The 17,948-nt window shown below is 34.1% G+C and overlaps 2 long non-coding RNA genes across 2 annotated transcripts; both read left to right on the forward strand.

The window, feature by feature from the left end:
- Nucleotides 1–3,490: 3,490 nt before the first annotated feature.
- LOC146916590 (uncharacterized) lies at nt 3,491–4,689 on the forward strand. The gene is made up of 3 exons (XR_015015155.1): nt 3,491–3,703; nt 4,118–4,203; nt 4,604–4,689. It is a non-coding gene; the product is annotated as an uncharacterized LOC146916590 (long non-coding RNA).
- Nucleotides 4,690–4,691: 2 nt separating this feature from the next.
- Nucleotides 4,692–5,725, forward strand: LOC146916591 (uncharacterized). The gene is made up of 2 exons (XR_015015154.1): nt 4,692–4,778; nt 5,337–5,725. It is a non-coding gene; the product is annotated as an uncharacterized LOC146916591 (long non-coding RNA).
- The last annotated feature ends 12,223 nt before the right edge of the window (nt 5,726–17,948 follow it).

Consider the following 17,948-nt stretch of genomic DNA (forward strand, 5'->3'; position numbering starts at 1 on the left):
TCACATTTGTTTTGATATGATTAAACGCTATTAAAAGCAGAAAAGAATAATTAAATGATATTATTGGTTAGTTTTCCTTAAATGCATACAGGTTGACTTGTCTTTTATGTGTTTACTCGATCATTATTGGCAGCACATTTTTAGGCATACCAGGCGCACCAACATTTATGACATAGAGGAAATTGAAAGTCTGTTTTGATTTAGGGCTGAAATCATGCATCTCTATAGTCTTAAGTTTTAGTTTAGCTTTCAAATCTCATAACAGCCCATTTTTTGGCATGGATGGCGCACCAATATTTATGATATAGGGGGAATTGAAATAGTTTTGATTGATGGCTGAAATCATGCATCTTTATAGCCTTAAGTTCTAGTCTATCTTTCAAAACTCATAACTGCCCATTTTTTAGCATGTCAGGCACACCAACATTTATGATATAGAGGGAACTGAAATAGTTTTTTTTTAAGCAGAAATCATGCATCTTTATAGTCTTAAGTTTTAGTGTAGCTTTCAAATCTCATACACCATTTACGTGCATCCTTGCACGTAAATGTGAATATCAAAATAATATACACTACTTGTTAACAGAATTGCACATAGCCTTGCACTGCTTGATTTAAAATTACATCATAAAAACAAATAGAGAGAATAAAAAGAAAACCACGCTACCACATATCCTTTCAACCATAACCTCATAGTGGTTGTTGTTGGGGTCGATAAAAGTTGCCAATCACCTTGCGATGCACCAAAATCAGAGACAAATGTTTTTGGCAACATAAGTGCACCCTAGAAAACATATACATCCGAAATTTGTAAACGACAAAAATGATCAAATGAACTTTTAATTTGAATTGTTTACATTTATAAAAACACAATATTAGTAGTCTTGCACTCACATCTGTTACATGGAACTCAAGTCGAATAGTTCTATATTGAACTCGCAATCTGTTAACAAACTTGTCCAAATCCATTATAGGATTTGGATCTAATGGAGCTGAAAAAGATCAAAGATTCAAAAAAATTAATGCAAGCTGAAAATATAAACAAAACAACACACATAAGAGATCGAGAAAGAAGATGAAACATTGTACCCTTCAAGCAGTGCAATGCTAAGAGAGTTTGTGCATCACTTTCCATTGTTAAGTCTAAACTGTTTTGATGTAAAAATGATGGTAGGAGAGGATAATTGGTATGCAATCGTTAATATTGAAAGTTTCTCAAATTGACATGAGGAGAGTATATGGTTTAAAAGTTTGAAGGAGGTTGTTAATCGAATTGGCATTAACTACGTTTTCGATTGCCATTAAAAGTGTGTTATTCGTCTTCAATTGCATTAAAAGTGTGTTATTCGTTTTCAATTAGCATTAACTAAATTATATGAGAGAAAATGAGGAGTTTGAGAATAGAGATCGAATCAACGGATGAGATTAGATTAGCATGTTTAGGAGGGAAAAATGCTAGGGATTAGGGCAAATTCGGGCAACATGTTTGCCAACCAAGTCTAACTTTTATAATAAAGGATAAGAGATAAGAGTAATAGAAGAGATAGGGTTAATATAGTAAAATTAAGCAGAGAAATTAGAGTATATCAAGGGCAAAATATTGCTTACGGGCTAACTTTAAGTAATAAGAGCTAATAAATGCGATTATCACTGAAATTAGGAACATAATTTGACAAACATAATAGCGAGACGGGTTAAACTATAAGTAATAGCGAGACGGGTTAAACTTTATTAATAAGAGATAGGGTTAATATAGTAAAATTAAGCAGAGAAATTAGGGTAAATCTAGGGTAACATATTACTTACGATTTAACTTTAAGTAATAAGAGATAAGAGATAATAGAAGAAATAGGGTTAATATAGTAAAATTAAGCAGAGAAACTAGAGTAAATCTAGGGCAAAATATTACTTGCGGGTTAACTTTAATTAATAAGAGATAATAGAAGAGATAGGGTTAATATAGTAAAATTAAATAGAGAAGTTAGGGTAAATCTAGGGCAAAATATTGCTTACAGGTTAACCTTAAGTAATAAGAGAAAATTGAAGAGATAGAGTTAATATAGTAAAATTAAGCAGAGAAATTAGAGTAAATCTAGGAAAAAATATTACTTACGGGTTAACTTTAAGTAATAAGAGATAATAGAAGAGATAGAGTTATTATAGTAAAATTAAGCAGAGAAATTATGGTAAATCCAGGGCAACATATTGCTTACGGGTTAACTTTAAGTGATAAGAGATTATAGAAGAGATAGGGTTAATATAGTAAAATTAAGCAGAGAAATTTGGATAAATCTAGGGCAAAATATTGCTTACGGGTTAACTTTAAGTAATAAGAGAAAATAGAATAAATAAGGTTAAAATAGTAAAATTAAGCAGAGAAATTAAGGTAAATCTAGGGCAAAATATTGCTTACGGGTTAACTTTAAGTAATAAGAGATAAGGGATAATAGAAGAGGTATGGTTAATATAGTAAAATTAAGCATAGAAATTAGAGTAAATCTAGGGCAAAATATTGCTTACAGGTTAACTTTAAGTAATAAGATAATAGAAGAGATATAGTTAATATAGTAAAATTTAGCAGAGAATTTAGGGTAAATCTAGGGCAAAATATTGCTTACGGGTTAACTTTAAGTAATAAGAGATAATTGAAGAGATAAGGTTAATATAGTAAAATTAAGCAGAGAAATTAGGGTAAATCTAGGGCAAAATATTGCTTACTTGTTAACTTTAAGTAATAAGAGATAATAGAAGAGATAGGGTTAATATAGTAAAATTAAGCAGAGAAATTAGGGTAAATCTAGGGCAAAATATTGCTTACGGATTAACTTTAAGTAATAAGAGATAATAGAAGAGATAGGGTTAATATAGTAAAATTAAGCAGAGAAATTAAAGTAAATCTACGGCAAAATATTTCTTACGGGTTAACTTTATGTAATAAGGGATAATAGAAGAGATATAGTTAATCTATTCTATATATAAAAGTTGTCCCAAGCCAATTTTGAAGCCCTAATTTTCCCAAAACCCTAATGGCTACAATTACTGTTTTACCCTAACTAAATTGTTAATCTATTTATCTATAAAAAATAAAGAAATAACAAATCGCTCCTAATTTTCGTAAACAGATAAACAGATATAAAAATTGTTTCCTGCCTATTCTTATGCATAGCAAAATCGCTCCTTTGCTTAACAAAATCTCCTATTTTCCTACCTTCTCTCATACCAATCGCTCCTGATTTTCCTAAATAGATATCAAAATCGTTTCCTACCTATTCTCATGCAAAGCTAAATCGCTCCTTTGCCACATCTGTGTCTTTTCCATTTTCATTGTTGTCTTTCTCCTCTCATCACTTCCCTTCGCCAATGCTCTCGGTTCCGGCACCACCCTTGCCGTCAACTCCATCGCCACCGTCTATGGCTTCAGATCATCACAGCAAACTCATAACATCAGTTCCTACCGCCACGATCAGTTCTTTCTCTATCTCTCTCTCTACACGATATGTTGCCCTCACCATAGCCAACCCAATTGGCTTATGATTTCCCTCTTTTTTCCCTTTAATGAAATGCGGTGTATATTTTTTTTGGTAGATCTGAAATCACATCTTTTTTAATTTTTGGTTGACGTTATTTTTCATTGTATCGCAGCTGGTTGTTTTTGTTGAGATTAATGGTGGAACTGAAATTCCTTTCCGTCTCAGTAGAGAAGGTAGGTTTGGCCACTGCTATTGATTTTACATGGATTTCTTTTAGCATAATGTTTCTTCAATTTTTCAATTCCAACTCTTTAAATTGGGGATCCTTTGATTTTCTTTATCCCACAACAAGTTTGGCTGTTTTCATTTTTTCTTTTGTTCTAAATTATCTCTCTTTTGTTCTCTATTTATGCGACTACACCACTTAGACTAGAAGTCTCTTCCTTCATAGATTTTGCACTGATAAAAAATCTAATGTGAATTTACTATGATATGACATTAATTTGATGTTAATTTGCTATGTCCATGACTAAGTCATATTTAGTTTCATTAATTTTCTTCTTATTTCTTGATTTTTTTTAAGATGCTTCTTAGTTATTGAATTAGTTGTAATTAATTGGACACTAATTATGTAGTGATTTTTTTAGATTCTTGGCAACGGATATGTATTTGGGAGATGGGAACATTGTGGCAGTGCTACAACAACCGGTAGGTGAGTACTGTAGGGAACCAGGTACTGAGGTTCTTTCCATTGAAATTACTCTTATTTAATTGTACATATGTTTAGTGCTCCAAGCTCCTAAAACACTATGATGATTCAACGTATTTGATATTTGGTATGATTGCTATCAACTATTACTAAATTCAATTGGATTAGTTTTTGTGTTAATACCTGCGGTGGATCTTATCATAAGATTTCGTGCATCGTTATAAAAAAGGAAGTTATTCTACATAATGCAGTTGTATATAAGTTTTATTGTTTATGTAATTATGTTAATTTTTTATTTATTTTTTCTATCTCATTGGAATGAAGCTTTAGTTGGTCTTATGTTGTTATGTTTCTATCCATTGAATAAACTCCTACACAATTTCCATTTCACCCGGTTTGTTGGGATAAACCTTTGATTAAGCAGGCTTCATTGTGACATGAAAGATTGTAAACTTCACTACTGTCTTCTAGAGGTAACCTAAGAATATAAAACTCTACTCTTGATATTAAGCGGGACAAGCAACTGGTTTTGTGGCCTTAGTGATTTTTCTGCTTGGAGTTTTGTGGTTGCCCATTAGCAGGTTCGCAGAATTGTTAAGGTCGGTTTTGTTTTCTTCAATTTGGTTTCAGATGTTATGGCACAATTATGTATTTTTTTTAGCTTTGCTACTCCAGTTTTGCATCTCTTTATGTTGAAGTCATTGTCGTAATATGAGAATGATGCTTGATTATATTTTGCTTTCTTTAGTCTTTAGATATACATTGATGAATAATTTGGAGGCTTATTATCATGTTTTTTGGATCCTGTAGGAATTTTGGAAGTTGTTTTGATGTATTTTACTTTTGCACATGCCCTGAGTTTTTCATGTCTCGATAGAGAAAAAATATATGATAATAGAGTATGTTGTTTTTACCCCGACATATCACAACCAAAACCTGGCATAATGTGGTCAACTAAAGCTATATTTGATGAGATGCTCTACTTGTTTTCTTTAATCTTATTGTTTTTGACATGTTTTCTTATACAAAAAAGGGGAAGTCAAGTCATGATAGTTTGGTCATTTTACCTTTGATTTAGCCTGTCTTCGAGTTGGAGATGCTCTGTCTGAGTAGTGTGTTGTAGTTTTTGCAGTGTTGATATATGCATATTGTTTCAGGATTTTGGTTGCTGTATTGTATCTTCAGTGGGGAGTTGATGTATCAATCAAGAGAGACGTAGCTAGCAGACTATCCATATCACTGTTTTTCAGCTTGCCGAATTCATTTAGACTGTTGTATTTTGTGAGAGGTGCCTTATAACTGTGCAACTCATGCTTCTCTGTGGCAGAAGTTGCCTCTGTATAGTTTGCTGAGTATAAGTGATCAAGTTTCTTTCAATTGAGGCAAATAATGTGTCTTGATGAATTTTTTAGTGGCTTTGGTGTTATAACACTCTTTTTCCCACATTGTAATGGTGTAAGTCCGTGACCAACTTATTGGTGTTGAATACTTATGTAAACTATAGTTATAGTTATGCTGAAATATTCTAATACATTAATTTTACTAACTATATAAAGAACAACCATCAATTCTCCTAAAAAAGTCATATTGTTTTAAGCCAAGAGCACTCCCACGTGATTTTTTATAGTGAAGTGATGTCATCTTGGATCAGTGGCTTTCACACTCTTATAAGGGTTCTATTGTTGTCTGATGTATCAAATTATTTATTTTTTAACAGCAAGTGAAGTATCAATTTATTTCCAAGTTTTCGAAAACTACAGGTTTTGCATATTAGGTATGTTCCTAATCAATTGGCACACTTTTAGTAAAATTGAAAGAGAATAAAGAGTAAAATACAATTGTATTCCACTGAAGTGTGTTTATGTCACATTACTAATTCAATCTTAAAAATCATAAGTCACTGATATTGAACAATGCATTAATAAACTTCCTAGACACACTTTTGCGACAAGCTATTGGTTTTTTTTTTTTTGAAACAACAAAATAAGCTATTGGATGTATAGAGAGTGAACTGAATTGGATCACAGAGGAAACAATCAAACATGTGGAGGACATTAATATGATTAAGTTGTGATCAAGTTGTCTAAAAAATATCAAGTAGTGATCACGTTCCTATTACCCCATCCAGCAAAAACTTATAACTTAGACTACTTTTGTAAGATAAAATCTTATATTAGTGTAAGGTTGTGATAAATTTATTTTGTTTCATGTCATTATATTCGATTGTCTTATTGCGAATATAATATAAATGTCATACATGTTAGTCGCAACTAGCAATTTAAAAATCATTTGTTCAAAAATAATCTTCATCTATATCATACCCGTGCGATAGCACGGGTGAAAAGTCTAGTATAGTAAAATTAAGCAGAGAAATTAGGGTAAATCTAGGGCAAAATATTGCTTACGGGTTAACTTCAAGTAATAAGAGTTAATAGAAGATATAGGGTTAATATAGTAAAATTAAGCAGAGAAATTAGGGTAAATCTAGGGCCAATTATTCCTTACGGGTTAACTTTAAGTAATAAGAGATAATAGAATAGATAGGGTTAATATAGTAAAATTAAGCAGAGAAATTAGGGTAAATCTAGGGCAACATATTGCTTACGGGTTAACTTTAAGTAATAAGAGATAATACAAGAGATAGGGTTAATATAGTAAAATTAAGCAGAGAAATTAGGGTAAATCTAGGGCAAATTATTGCTTACGGGTTAACTTTAAGTGATAAGAGATTATAGAAAATATAGGGTTAATATAGTAAAATTAAGCAGAGAAATTTGGAAATATCTAGGGCAAAATATTGCTTACGGGTTAACTTTAAGTAATAAGAGATAATTGAAGAGATAGGGTTAATATAGTAAAATTAAGCAGAGAAATTTGGATAAATCTAGGGCAAAATATTGCTTACGGGTTAACTTTAAGTAATAAGAGATAATAGAAGAGATAGGGTTAATATAGTAAAATTAAGCAGAGAAATTAGGGTAAATCTAGGGCAAAATATTGCTTACGGGTTAACTTTAAGTAATAAGAGATAATAGAAGAGATAGGGTTAATATAGTAAAATTAAGCAGAGAAATTAAAGTAAATCTAGGGCAAAATATTTCTTACGGGTTAACTTTAGGTAATAAGGGATAATAGAAGAGATATAGTTAATATAGTAAAATTAAGCAGAGAAATTAGGGTAAATCTAGGGCAAAATATTGCTTATGGATTAACTTTAAGTAATAAGAGATAATAGGGGAGATAGGGTTAATATAGTAAAATTAAGCAGAGAAATTAGGGTAAATCTAGGGCAAAATATTGCTTACGGGTTAACTTTAAGTAATAAGAGATAATAGAAGAGATAGGGTTAATATAGTAAAATTAAGCAGAGAAATTAAAGTAAATCTAGGGCAAAATATTTCTTACGGGTTAACTTTAGGTAATAAGGGATAATAGAAGAGATATAGTTAATATAGTAAAATTAAGCAGAGAAATTATGGTAAATCTAGGGCAAAATATTGCTTATGAATTAACTTTAAGTAATAAGAGATAATAGGAGAGATAGGGTTAATATAGTAAAATTAAGCAGAGAAATTAGGGTAAATCTAGGGCAAAATATTGCTTACGGGTTAACTTCAAGTAATAAGAGTTAATAGAAGAGATAGGGTTAATATAGTAAAATTAAGCAGAGAAATTAGGGTAAATCTAGGGACAAATATTCCTTACGGGTTAACTTTAAGTAATAAGAGATAATAGAATAGATAGGGTTAATATAGTAAAATTAAGCAGAGAAATTAGGGTAAATTTGGGGCAAAATATTGCTTACGGGTTAACTTTAAGTAATAAATAAAATTAAGCAGAGAAATTAGGGTAAATCTAGGGCAAAATATTACTTACGGGTTAACTTTAAGTAATAAAAGTTAATAGAAGAGATAGGGTTTGAAGGTGAGAAAAACACAAGAAGGGGGTTGAATTGTGTTAGCTTTTTCTTCATTTTCTCATAAGCTGAAATTACTGATCAAAAGCAGATAAAGTTCCACTTCTGAAGTAATGTTCAGGATTACAAAGAATAAAACAGAGAGAGTGAGAGAGAAGAAAGAGGCAAAACAATTATACATGTTCCTTCCACAAACCGGAAGTAGTCCTGTCCCCCTTGCACTTCCAAGGAGAGTTCACCAAAATGTAATATCTGATTACAATTGCTCACTGCTAAAACTAGCAAGAGACTTCAAACTACTCAAGCACAACTACAAGAGATTTCCTATGCTCCTGAACACAATCAAGAGACTTCCTATGCTCAAGCACAACTGCAAGAGACTTCTATTCAAACAGAATTACAAAGAAAATTGTTTGAGGTTGAACATGTTGGAACAAAATGTGTTTAACAATGAACCTTAAAGAGTTTTGATGATAACAAAGTATTAAAAATTGTAAATTGGACTAGCTAATATCTGTTCAAGTGTACAGGACCATAGTTAAAAATTTACATCATATAAAGGTTCTGAAGATTGTTTTATCTTGGTTTTCGGGTGTCAAACATTGATTGCGTTTGAACCTTTTAAACCGGTGATATCTTATTTTTTCTTGGGAAGGGAAAAAGTAAGCAAAACCCTTGAGAATCGAGGTCCGGGAGTTGTTTTCGCTACGGGAAGGTGTTAGGCACCCATAACGACTATAGTATCCTATAGGAACCGTCTTTAATTTCTACGCGCGCGCTTTATTTTTAAATGCTATTTTGAAATGATATTTACACCTAAAGTTTGCTAAGTGAAGAATTGGAGGGAGAAAAATGTTTTTGGATTTTTATTTTATTTGAATTGAAGGAATTTTGTTCCTTGCCTACGTACCCGTTTAAGGGATCAAATCCACCGTAGTTCTCTTCCAAGAATGTTTTTGTTTTTGTTGGTTGATTTTAAGTTTGAAAATGGAGTTTGAAGAATAGAAAGAGGCCTTTAAAGGCATGAGGTTATGAAAAGAGTGAGGTTTGATTAGTCATTTTGCAAAAGAAGTCAAAGTTTGATTATTTTTCATTGGAGTTTGATTAAAAAAATAAAAGGAAAATTCAATGGGGTTTTGACCCCAAGGTTTATTATGAAAATGCTTGAGTGAAGTTTGTTCAAGTTTTTTGGAAATTTGATTTTTCTAAGTTTAAAGCCTAAACATACATCTAAACATACAATCCTAAACATACATCTAAACATGCATATTCTAGCTATATACCTAAAGTGGTGTGTGTGCATGTGTCGGTGCTTGTGTCGGTGTACATCATTAGAGTCCATTGTCCTTATTACATCATTGGCCTAGATACATTCTATGGTCTTGTAAGAAAAGTAAATGACATGAAAGTAAAGTACAAAGGAAAATCCTAAGTGTTACATTCTAAGTATTAATATAGGGATTAAGTACAAGAAATGAAACTATAATGGAAGAATGAAGTATGCTTGTGGAGATGCATGAAAACATGAAACAAAATGGTTAGTGGCATAAGGAATAATAATAATTGAGATAGATGCAAGTAAAATAGCATAGGAAAGTAATGAAACTTGACAAAAAAGTGACAAAATCTTAGCACACAAAAGTGGTAAAATGTGCCTAAACTTTGTCATAAAATTCACATGAGCATAAGGCCTATAATTTTCATGCCATGACAATCTTCAAAGAGTTTTATTTCAGCTATGACATGAAAATTATAAGACAATATTAAACCAAGAATTATGACACACTTTAAGCACATTTCACACTTTATTTCCACAAACAATTATTTATATGGCTTGTAAAACAAGTAACTATCCACAACACATTAACATTCAGTAGAAAACACATTAAACACAGACATAAGCTCATCACAAATTCACATATCACAAAACAATAGCAAGTGCCAAGAATTAGAATCAAGATCGTGCAAAAATCTCACAAAAATTAGCAAAACAAGTAACACAAAATCACAAGAAAATTCCACATATCTTTTTTATCAATTTTTAATGTGTAAAAATTATCACAAAACACTACAAAATTATCAAGAACTACTCATGAATTTTTTTGGAATTTTTAAAAGGTTTTAGACACGAGAACACATAAAACTCCACAATTTTCAACAAAGAGCAAACAATTAATCCAGAAAATACCAAACATTTTTTTATCAAGATTTAATACATATAAACATCAAAAAAAAAAGTCCAAAAACGCATTGGAAAATTTTTAGGATTTTTTATGGAAAGATTAAACAGACAGGGGTGCAATTAGCAAGAAATCAGTAGAACATGCAAGAAAGGGGGGGTGCATATAGCAGCATATGCACAGGCCAGGCAGAATGGGCTCCAGGGAGGAAACGGACCGGGTTAGGGCTTGGTGTGGGTTAAACCGGTTCAGGGAGAGTATAAAATCCACAGAACCGGTCCAACTCACATTTCCCATTCCAACTTCTCTCTCTAAGTCCATCTAGAGAGAGAGAGTCTGCAACTCTCCTTCTTCCTCTTTGTTCTAAGGCCGGTCATCTTCTCCGATGAGAGAAGGAACTCCGGCGACGGTTACCGACGACGGTTTCCGGCGCCGGTGACTAAAACTTCTCCGATTCGAAATATTTTCATGTTTTCTGAAATCCTTTTTTGTGGCGATGACGAATCCGACCTTAGAATTCTCAGACGAGCCTTGGATCCTACTAGATCTAAAGAAGCAGATTCGAACAAAAACAAAATAAGAACAGAAGAGAGAAAGAGGTTTACCTGATGAATATTTGGAGGTTATGACGAAGGAAGACGATAGAGCGAGTTGTTGCCTCGTCCTGGCTTCTGGTAAGTATCTGAGTTCAACCTTTGGAGGTTCTTCCTCTTCTCTCTCTTCGTGTTCTTCGTTTTCAACGAGTATGATGAACCGGTTCGCCTTCGCTTTGATTCCTCTTCTTCTCTGACTCACGCACGCGCCTCCTGTGATCGGTGCTTGAGTTTGTCACGCTCCGTAACGAACTCGCACTCGAATTGCAACGTTCGCGTGATTCTTGCTCGATGATGATGATGTATCTGAGAGCTGCTACTGATTCTGATCGGTTAGATTGAACTTAGGGTTTTGACTCATGGATTTTGACGGAAAAATTGGACAAATTAGGGTTTGTTACAATACGTAACTAACTCTAATGGTGTTTGTTTCTCTGGAATTTTTGATTGCGGTTCAATGATTATTCATGTTGATGATGAATGTTAGTGACGAATTGTGATGATTTCTGGGGAAATTTGATGAATTAGGGTTTGAAGATGATGAATTCGTTCATCATGTTCTTGAGTTTTTCTGCGTTTTGATCTTTTTGTGGTGGAGAGAGAATGGAATTTCTGTTTTTGATGATGTGTACAGAAAATGAATGGTGGTTGCTGACTTTGACTGGTGAGTTGGCTTTTATAGCTGACACACGTATGGACTGGACCAATGGGGTTTTGACATGTGGCATACCCTTGTAACAAACTTCTGTGGACCACTAAGACTCTGACACGTGTACATAATAGATGATTTGGACAAAAGAGGACTAAATTGCAAAATAACAAAATTAAAAGGCCTAAAAAGAAAATTAAAGGGACTTGAATGCAATTTTGGACACCTTGGACTTAGAAAAAAAAAACTAAAGATAAAATTGGAATAAAAAATGGTAACTTGACTAAACGTAAAGTGAAACGATTAAAATTGACAAAACGGACTAAAATGAACCAATAGCCTAAATGAGGTACTTTAAAGTACCTCTCTGCCGAAATTTCGTGTGAAATGACCAAAATGCCCCTGGGGCTGAAAATGACTCAGATGCAATTGAAAAATGGATTTTTAACAGAAATTGAATCAAAGACTCATACAAGCAAAATTAAAAGACTCAGAGACAATTTTTTAGGATTTAAACAGGGTTTTAACACATGAAAAGACTAAAATGCCCTTAGGGGTAAAACTGACTCAAAATGACTTCAAATGCAATTTTTGAAATGGATTTTGACATAGAATGAAACAGATACTTATTCTAACCAAATGGAAAGACTCAAACAAATTTTTAAAGCTTGAAAGAGATTTTAACATAAGAAATGACTAAAATACCCTTGCATATGAATTTTGCAAATAACATTGAAATAGAATGCAGAGAAAAATGCAATTGTTCAGAGACATATCAAATGACTTGAAATGCAAGAAAGGGACAATTGATTAGTATTTTTAGGTCCAAAATTAGGGTATAACAAAGATCAAAAAGAGAGCTAAGGAATCAAGAAAAGGAAGCTTGAAAGCATCTGAAAAGAAGTGCCTCTGAATATGAAAGAGCATCTGAAGACAAAAGTGCGCCTGAAGAATGATGACGTCATCAGAAGGTGAAGGTCATCAGAAGCTGAAGGTCATCAGAAGCGGATAGTCATCAGAAGCGACTTCATCAGAAGCTGAAGCTCATCAGAAGCTGATTATCACCACAAGCTGAAGATTCAAAGATCAACAATTTAAAAGCTGTCTATTGGATTCAAAAACACTGCAGAAGACTAGTGGATGGTTGCGACGGTCATTTTGGTGAAGATTTGAAGGCTTTGGAAGCTTATCTTCAAAAAGCGTTGACATTGTACTTTGTACGAACTGTACAACCACCTTCTCCACTACTCTGTTTTGTGTCCACGCTACAAGACAAGAAAACAGCTCCAGAATAACAGCTATGCCTGCAAAGATGTTCCTTCACAATGGGAATGGATTTCAAATTGGTTCTTCATAGGACAACAACCAAATCAGGCAAAAGATCATTGGTGAAAGATCAAGCTTCAACAATGACTCTTTGATGTGCTGGCAATTTCACAACGTCTCTTTCACACCTCTATATAAAGGAGTGAAGACTTAGAGATTTGGTAATGCTGAACGAAAGACTCTCAACATTTTTACAAGTGCCAAACCTCTGCTGAAATTGTTCTGCATTCACTTAGAATTTCTGTGTCTGAAAGTCATATCTTAGAAATTCTTAAGTCTTAGAGTCTGTATCTGATTTGTATTGTGAGCACCTCTGATTGTATATCAAGTGTTCAACCTTAAACAATTTTCTGTGTAATTTTGTTTAGTTAGAAGTCTCTTGCAGTTGTGCTTGAGCAGGGAAGTCTCTTGATTGTGTTCTTGAGCATAGGAAGACTCTTGCAAAGTGTGCTTGAGCAAAGGAAGTCTCTTGGAGGTGTGCTTAAGCAATTGTAATCAGATATTACATTCTAGTGAAATCTCCTTGGAAGTGCAAGGGGGACTGGACTACTTCCGGATTGTGGAAGGAACCAGTATAATTGCTTTGTGTCTTTCTTCTTCTCTCTCTCTGTTTTATTCCGCTGCGTTCAGATTCTGATTATCACTTCAGAAGCTGTTTCACTTAGCTTCTGATCAGTGTGTTCAGTTTTTAGAGAAACAAAGAATTTTTCAAAACACAATTCAACTCCCCTTCTTGTGTTTTTCTCACCTTCAATTGGTATCTAGAGCCTTGGTCTGTTGTTCAACACTTAACCGTGCAACAGCAAAAGGTCTGAGAAAAACATGTCTGGTGAATCTTCTACTCCTGGTCAAACTAGCTATAATAATGTCTCACATGATTATAGTGATAGTAAGAAATCCAGTGTTGGAAAGATTCCAAAGTTCAACGGAGATGCTGAAGAATTTTCTTGGTGGAAAACCAACTTCTATAGTTATATCATGAGCTTAGACGAAGAACTATGGGATATACTAGAAGAAGGAGTTGGTGACTTGGTTCTTGATGAAGAAGGAGCTGCTGTGGATAGAAAGAAACATACTCCTGAGTTGAAGAAACTCTACAAGAAGCATCATATTATCAGAGGAGCTCTTGTCACTGCTATTCCTAAAGCAGAGTACATGAAGATGAGTGACAAATCCACTGCTAAAGCTATGTTTGCTTCTCTCTGTTCAAACTATGAAGGCAGCAAGAAGGTCAAAGAAGCAAAGGCTCTCATGCTTGTACATCAGTATGAGTTATTCAAGATGAAGGATGATGAAACTATTGAGGAGATGTACTCAAGGTTTCAAACCTTAGTCTCTGGGCTACAGATTCTAAAGAAGAGTTATGTTGCTTCTGACCATGTGAGCAAGATACTTAGAAGCTTGCCTGCTAGATGGAGACCAAAGGTGACTGCCATTGAGGAAGCTAAAAATTTAAACACTTTAAGTGTCGAAGATCTTGTTAGTTCTCTCAAAGTTCATGAGTTAAGTCTTAATGAACATGAGTCTACTAAGAAGAGTAAATCAATAGCTCTTCCATCCAAAGGCAAGTCATCAAAAGCTATCAAAGTGGTTGAATCTGAAGAGGAAGAACAATCAAGTTCAGATTCTGAATCAAATGCTGCTGAAATGGCCATGCTTTCCAACAGACTCTAGTATTTGGCCAAGAAGAACAGAAAGTTTCTAGCCAGAAGGAGCAACTCCAGAAGCTCAAGGAAAGAAGATCAGAAGGGATGCTTCAATTGTAAGAAGCCTGGACACTTCATTGCTGATTGCCCTGATCTTCAGAAGGAAAAGTCAAAGGACAAGTCAAAGAAGTCAACATTCAAACCAAGCAAATTCAAGAAGCAGATTAAGCAGAGTTTAATGGCAACCTGGGATGATTTAGGAAGTGAATCTGGATCTGATAAAGAGGAAACTGATGAAGATGCAAAGGTAGCTGTTGGGTTAGTTGCTACAGCAATTTCAAAAGCAGGATCAGATTCAGACTCAGAAGATGAAAATGAGGTATACTCTAAAATTCCCAGAAATGAACTTGTTGAGTCACTTAAAGAACTTCTTACACATTTTGAAGTAAGAACCAATGAGTTGAAGGATTTAAAAGAAAAATATGTTGATTTGGTAAAACAGCAAAAATCAACTCTATTGGATCTGAAAGCTTCTGAACAAGGACTTGGGGGTTTTGACTTCATGTGTAAAACTTATGAAGATCAGCTCAGGTTCTTATGTCAAAAGCTACAAGAAAAGTGTAATGAAAAACCTTTAAGTAACCATGAAATTGCTCTTAAAGATTTTATCATATCTGGTATAGACAGAAGCAGAGTGGCTTTTATGATTTATAGCATTTACAAGAACAATGGCAGAGGAATTGGTTTTCCAGAAGTGAAACTTGAGAAAACCAATCTAAAATCTTGCTGTGAATGCATCAAGGAAGGTCTGAAAACCTTCTTTGTACCTGAAGGTGCTGAGTTGGAAACTGTTGTTCAATCAGAACCTGAAGCTTCTAGCTCTAAGGCTAAGATTACTTCAAAGCCAAAGAACTCTAAGCCAAAGGCTATGATCAAATCTGAATCCAAGACTTCAAAGATCAGGATCCTGAAAAGATCAGAACCTGTTCCTCAAAGTCTGGTGAAACCAAAATTTGAGGTTCTGAAGTCTAAGTTTCAGAAGAAGATAGTTACTGCTTCTGAAGTACCAAAACCAAAGGTGATGGTTAATCAGAAGCAATCCAACTCACAACACAAGGTACAGGAAGTGAAGAGTAAAGCCTCAAGTACTAACCTTCCAGGACCCATAGGACAATCGGTACCTAAATCTGAAATTGTGGAAAATGCAAAGATGTCTAAGAGCAGCACCAAAGCAAAGATCATGGTACCTAGACAGTGGTTGCTCAAGACACATGACAGGAGAGAAGTCCATGTTCCTCAGCCTAACAATGAAAGAGGGAGGAAATGTGAAATTTGGAGGCAACCAGTCTGGCAAGATCATAGGTACAGGAACTATTGGTAATTCCTCTACCTCAATTAATAATGTATGGTTGGTAGATGGTCTTGAACATAACCTTTTGAGCATTAGTCAATTTTGTGATAATGGTTATGATGTGCTTTTTGAGAAAACCAACTGTACTGTAATCAACAAGGAAGACAAATCCATTGTGTTCAAGGGAAAGAGAGTTGACAATGTCTATAAAATCAATTTTTCTGAACTGGCTGATCAGAAGGTGATTTGCCTTCTATCAGTGAATGATAAGAAATGGATGTGGCACAGAAGGTTAGGACATGCTAACTGGAGATTAATCTCTAAGCTTAGTAAGTTACAACTTGTCAAAGGGCTACCAGACATTGACTATCAATCAGATGCACTCTGTGGTGCATGTCAAAGAGGGAAAATTGTGAAATCATATTTTAAAACCAAAGACATTGTTTCAACCTCCAAACCCTTAGAACTACTCCATATTGATTTATTTGGACCAGTAAGTACTGCATCCTTATATGGAAGTAAATATGGATTAGTCATTGTTGATGATTACAGCAGATGGACTTGGATGAAATTCCTAAAGAGTAAAGATGTTGCTTGTGATGTATTCAGTAGTTTCTGCACTCAAATTCAATCTAAAAAAGAATCAAATATTTTGAAAGTCAGAAGTGATCATGGTGGAGAGTTTGAAAACGAGCCATTTGATGCTTTTTGTGAAAAACATGGAATTGTCCATGAATTCTCTTCTCCTAGAACTCCACAACAAAATGGGGTTGTAGAGAGAAAGAACAGAACTTTACAAGAAATGGCCAGAACCATGATCCATGAAAACAATTTACCAAAACATTTTTGGGCAGAAGCAGTGAATACAGCATGCTATGTTCAAAACAGGATCTATATTAGACCTATTTTGGAGAAAACAGCATATGAACTCTTTAAAGGAAGAAAACCCAATATCTCTTACTTTCATCAATTTGGATGTACATGTTACATTCTAAACAACAAGCTCTACCTAAAGAAATTTGATGCCAAGGCCCAAAGAGGAATCTTCTTAGGTTACTCTGAAAGGTCAAAGGCATACAAAGTGTATAATTCAGAAACACTTTTTGTTGAAGAATCTATGCACATTAAATTTGATGACAAAGAGCTTGAAGATAAAACTTCAAAGCAAGGTGAAAGTTTTGCAGAGATACAGGTTCCTGAAGCTACTCCAAAACCTGATCAGATAGCTGAATCTAAAGAGAGTCCAGAAGTTGAACCCACATCAGAAGCACATGATGAAGCTACTTCTGATGAAGCACAAGATGGCTCACATCAAGCAGATCCTCCCAGAAACACTTTCAAGCACAAGTCTTCACATCCTGAGGAGCTAATCATTGGAAACAAAGATAGTCCAAGAAGAACAAGATCATACTTCAGACAAGAAGAGTCAATGATTGGATTGATCTCAATGATTGAACCAACAACAGTTGATGAAGCACTTTCAGATGATGGATGGATCTTAGCTATGCAAGAAGAGTTGAATCAGTTTCAAAGAAATGATGTGTGGGATCTGGTACCCAACTCAGCACAAGAACATTATTGGAACAAAATGGGTATTCAGAAACAAGTAGAATGAGCAAGGAGAAGTAACAAGAAATAAAGCAAGACTTGTTGCACAAGGATACAGTCAACAAGAAGGCATTGATTTTACTGAAACATTTGCTCCAGTTGCAAGACTGGAAGCAATCAGGTTACTTCTGTCCTATGCAGTTAATCATTGCTTAATATTATATCAGATGGATGTCAAGAGTGCATTTCTTAATGGTTTCATTGAAGAAGAAGTGTATGTCAAGCAACCTCCTGGATTTGAGGATATTAAATATCCTGACCATGTCTTTAAACTGAAGAAATCGCTATATGGCTTGAAACAAGCTCCCAGAGCTTGGTATGATAGACTAAGTAATTTCGTAATCAATAATGATTTTAAAAGAGGACAGGTTGACACAACACTCTTCAGAAGGACCCTTGGGAAAGATATTCTTGTTGTGCAGATATATGTTGATGATATAATATTTGGTTCTACTAATGCATCTCTTTGCAAGGAATTCTCTAAGTTGATGCAGGATGAA

The sequence above is a fragment of the Medicago sativa genome, chromosome 6 (genome assembly GCF_051527215.1).
Source record: "Medicago sativa cultivar Bolivia chromosome 6, Bolivia_mono, whole genome shotgun sequence".
NCBI lineage: Eukaryota > Viridiplantae > Streptophyta > Magnoliopsida > Fabales > Fabaceae > Medicago > Medicago sativa.